Source organism: Scardinius erythrophthalmus (genome assembly GCF_964197995.2).
Source record: "Scardinius erythrophthalmus genome assembly, contig: HAP1_SCAFFOLD_711, whole genome shotgun sequence".
Taxonomy (NCBI): Eukaryota; Metazoa; Chordata; class Actinopteri; order Cypriniformes; family Leuciscidae; genus Scardinius; species Scardinius erythrophthalmus.
In genome coordinates this window covers 1-5000 of record NW_028295910.1, presented here as the reverse complement: position 1 = coordinate 5000, position 5000 = coordinate 1, and the positions used below count along the sequence as shown (strand labels likewise).

The 5000-nt window shown below is 36.1% G+C and overlaps 1 long non-coding RNA gene across 1 annotated transcript; it reads right to left on the bottom strand.

Annotated features, from left to right (window-relative positions):
• Window positions 1-2559: 2559 nt before the first annotated feature.
• LOC308686736 lies at window positions 2560-4979 on the bottom strand. The gene is made up of 3 exons (XR_014029625.1): window positions 4862-4979; window positions 3996-4071; window positions 2560-3711 (listed from the first exon to the last, which is right to left on the bottom strand). It is a non-coding gene; the product is annotated as an uncharacterized lncRNA (long non-coding RNA).
• Window positions 4980-5000: the final 21 nt, after the last annotated feature.

Here is a 5000-nt window from a genome sequence, read left to right as displayed (position 1 = left end):
ACGTTGTCCCTGGTTTCCGCTCGTGCTGCTATGGCAACCAGAGCTATGAACAAGAGCCGCCTAATATGCTGATTTCACGCAGCCGTTATTTTGAAATCGAAAGCGAGGCTCCGGTGGGAAGAAAACCGGAAGTGTCGCCTTTAATCACAGGAGAGTCGTGAATGCGATGGCGTATTGTTGTGTTTAATGATGTTTTGTCAATTCTAAAACTGTACATACATTTCTTTCATACTTTAGACTATATACAGTGAAATTCATTTATAAATAAAATATATTTTTTTTATATTATTCAGAAAGTAAAAAAAGAAGCAGGAATGAACTATATAAATATCCTATATTGGATATTAACATCCAAGAGTGTAAATCGCGGCAGCAGCTTCAGGTTGGTAGTCCAAAGCCATTGTTGTTTATCTTTACTTCCGGGGTTTTTCCCACCGGAGCCTCGCTTTCGATTTCAAAATGGCGGCGGCGTGAAATCAGCGTATAGTAACCAAAGCGACTGACGCGGACCACTTTGTAGTTCGCAATGTCTATTTGCACGCTGTTGTTGTTTCGTTCAAACATTATGGACCATGGCAAGCAGACTTTGGATAAAAAAGGAGAACTAAAACGAGAATCAATATCAGCGCGGTGTTTTCGAGATGCCGAGAGCTCCCATAGACAGTATATAAACGAGAGCTCCACGTCCGAGACTTCGACCGCTCCTACATGTACTTTATTAAACAGGTGAGCATATTTACATAAAACTAATCAATGTTATATAGTTCAACAATGATAAAATGTTAGAATATGATCTGTATGTTATTCTAATGTTGATGTAGCTCACTGCTAGTCTCATACAAACAAACTAACACATACATTTCAACACATTCAAATGCAGTTTAGTGTGCTAGTGTAATGTTAGACTAGGTGAAACAGCGCTGCGTTACCTCACAAGTTTAATTTGTCTAATAAACTGACCTGTGAGTAGTTATTCTGCGTGTAGTTCGGTAGAATGAAATGTCCGTATTCCTTTTATATCCGTGGGACTCGCGTTGCGTGTGGAGCTGATCGCTGTCTCTTAGTAATCCCGAACTGCTTCATATCACAGTCATGATAAAAACATCGATGTATTCAGTCATCCATAAACATTATTAGATTGGTCGGCTTGACGTTGACGACAAGATCCATAATTCTTAGCAAATGTTGCGTCATCATTCTACGCCTTTGTTATTGTAAATAGGTTAGCGACCCCTAGTGGCGAAAAATGCCATACTGTACGTTTAAAACGTAATTTTTTATATTTTTATAAAATATATAATTGTATAAAATTTAAAAAATGTAAAATACATATAGGGTTTATATTTTTTTCAAACTAAACTTTTTTCTTGGTCATGCGAACGTTAGAGATTATTATCATAGAAAGTTATCAGAACTTATTTTAATATTTGCAAGTATTACAGAATGATTTGAATTCTGTATTTGCAGAGAATTACATTCAAATGTTCTTGAAACAATTAGTAACATTTAAAAAACGTTTGATGAACGTCCAACTAAATTGTTTTAGAAAAAGGTTCTATGAATGACGTTTTTGTGCTAACGTTTTAGCCTATTAAAGCCAGATAACATTGAATGAACGTTCTATTAACGTTACTGGAAGAACTTTTTTTTTTAGAGAATGTTGCCAGAACGTTATTCAAAGTTGTGAGAACGGTCTCTGTTAGATGGGAGAGAATATTTGTTCTGAAAATACTTTTTTTTTTTTTTTTATGCAATGAGTGATTAAACAGAAAACATTAACCAGATTTAAATGTGCAATTCTCATATACATTTAAATCTAAGATGTTCATCCTGGGCAAATAAAGAAGTGAACTCATGTCACGTATTTTCAGGATGTTTGGGAGCTGAAAGCATCAAACTCCCCCGAGCTCGTCACTCGTCCTCATTCCAGCTCGGAGAGAAACAATAGTTTTCTGTGGAGAGGAGAGATGACATTCAGTCGCATTAGCATAGAACACAACACACTCTTTCACTGTCTCACTCTTTACAATGCCGAACTGAAAGAGATCCTTCGCAAACCACCACCCTCAGAACAACATTGTTTCATGAGAATAAGAAAACCAGGATTCGCCAAAGTCCTCATCTTTGATCACCAAATATTAAAATATTTAAAAGTTTTTTCCTTGAAAGAAATTCCTTCATGTATTAAAATATCTTGAATGTAACTCGACACCCTTGCCTCATTTAGTATGCGCGGCTCTATGAATATGCAGATGAGCCCCGCCTCCACTCACTCACTCAGCTCAGAGATCCACTGGTTGACGATCACACGTTGATCTGATTGGTTACAAGGTAGTTTGTGACGTCAGAAACACCAGCGATTTCAAAGCGTGTTTTTGAGACTGTCTTTGGTTCACTGCAGTTTTAAGGAGGAAATACTCAGCAATGCTGTCGACTTATGAATTTACACATGCTTTGTCTTAAAGCAGATTAAAAACACCACATAGACACATAGACAACATTAAAAGCTGGATTTTCAACACAGTGGGACTTTAAAATAATAACAAAGTAAACCAAAATAAACAAGAGAAACACTGGGGTTTTATACTCAAGGGTGAATGATGGCAAACAAGACACACCTGGGAACAATCAGGATCTAATCAACAAGGAAAACTACAAAGGACTACAAAACATGACGCAAAACAGGAAATAACATAAAAGTCCACACAAGTCCAGGGGAACACAAGATCATAACAGTAATGCAGACGCTCTAGTTCTGCTCATATTAGTTTCACATGAATCATCTAGACAAATAAAAGCAACAGGGATTCGTTTCTCTGTGAAAGTCTTCAGGTTGTTCAAATGTTTCGTGCATCATCTAAATCACAATCATCACGGCAAGCGTTTTAAAACATTCCTGAGCAGTTATTACACGTGTGACGTGTGACATCACATCAAATGTAACATTCATAACATAGACAAACTTTATTCACTTCAAATTAGAATAATACAGTTTTCATTCATCTCTCACTTGAAGATCTAATGAGATTCAGCAAGCGAATTCCCAGCTAACAAGGAACGTTCTGGCAAGGTTATTAACAAACATTCTACCAGTAACGTTAATAGAACGTTTAATAACGTTTGCAAAATGTCATTCATGGAACGTTTTCTGAAACATTTTAGTTGTACATTCGTCTAACGTTGTTTAAATGTTACTAATTGTTTCAGGACGTTCAGAGAACATTCCAAAGTAACGTTCCATAATGTTTGAAGAATGATACAATGGAATGTTTATGTTCCTAAAATGTTCACATAACCAAGATATTTTAAAAAAAACATTTAAAAACTGGACGTTTGAACGTTCAGAAATAACATTTTCGTGGAAACGTTATCAAAACGTTCTTAGAACATGTATTTGTCGGCTGGGTAACTGTACAGTCTATTCATACAAAGTATCAAATATTCGTATAATTTGATCTCATACTCTTTTTTTATATATATACTTCAGTTGAATGTGTAAAGATTCCTGTGAGAAAACACTGTCTCAGCTGATGTTTATTTCATGTTTAACTTCATTACTGAGTTCAGTTATTCTAATGTTTGCATAAAACGGTTATGAAGATGATTTATTTTCACAGTAAGAAACACATTGAAATCCTGACAGTGACTGGCCTTGCTCTTCCGTCAGACGTCAGACACGCTCTCCATCAGTCTCTGCAGGTTTCTGTGAATCTGGAGAAGCATAATTGTGTTAAGAAGAGCTAATAATCAATAATCACTCATGATCATAATCAAAATCATAAATGATAAAACGGAATTAACATTCATGTGACCAAGAAACAAAAAAAGAAAAAAATGTAAACAACTGGACTTTAGCAAAACGTTCTTATAACATGTTGTTATCAGCTGAGATCATCTGAAAGTGTTTTGCGATATTATCTTCACAACAAAATCTGTTTAAACCCTGAAGAAACACCTCATCTCAGGTTAAGATCCGAGACGTTCATGAGACAAACCTTTTCCAGCTTCAGAAGAGTTGCAGAAAGAACCGAGTAGATCTCAGCGGTGTCTCCAGACGACAGATATTCATCTCTGGAATCATAACCACACGTACAGCGTTTAGCCATATGACCATCTGAGCATTTCTATTCCAGATCTAATAATGCGCAGAACATTGAGCTAATAATGAAGTGGCTGTACGCTAACAAAAATATGTTCTAAAACATTTCGCTAACGTTCCCATTAAGTTATGGAAACATTACTTTTGAATGTTCAAAACGCCCAGATTTTCTCATGCCAAGATTCCATTGTATCATTCTTCAAACATTATGGGAACGTTACTTTTCAACGTTCTCTGAATGTTCTGTAACAAGTAGCAACATTTAAAAAACGAATGCTCATCTAAAACGTTTCAGAAAATCGCACCATAAATGATGTATGAATAATATTTTTGTGCTAACGTTTAGAGAACGTAATTAAAGACCAGATAACTTTGAACGTTCTGAGAGTGTTCCCTGTTAGCTGGGACTTGACAAAATTACTCTAATACAATTTAATTTCCGTTTTTTTAAAATAGCTCTCGCACAATTTCTCAAACAATGGCTCCTATTCTCTAAACTCTACACATAAAGCCACAAAACATGAGGAAAATGAGTGTGGCCTTTATTTTCTACATGGAACACAAGAGCTGTTAGTTTTGAATACAGTGTCTACTGTAAAGAACTGGGGGAGTTTTGCAAATGCAACCTTAGTGTAAAGCATATAATGTGCTGGCAGTTTTGCAGACTTGGCCTGAAGATTATGAGTGAATGAACGTTTGGTGTGTAAGCAATTTTAACTGCTAAATGATGAATGAAAGCCATTAAATCATTTTCATCTTTACCTTTTATGGGGAAACTCCATCGACACAAGAGATGTCAGACGTTCCTCAAGAGACACGATCTTAAAGGCCATGTAACAGGAGGACAACAGCAGGACACAAACCCTGAGAGATGAAGAGCAGATGAAGACTCACAGAGAGA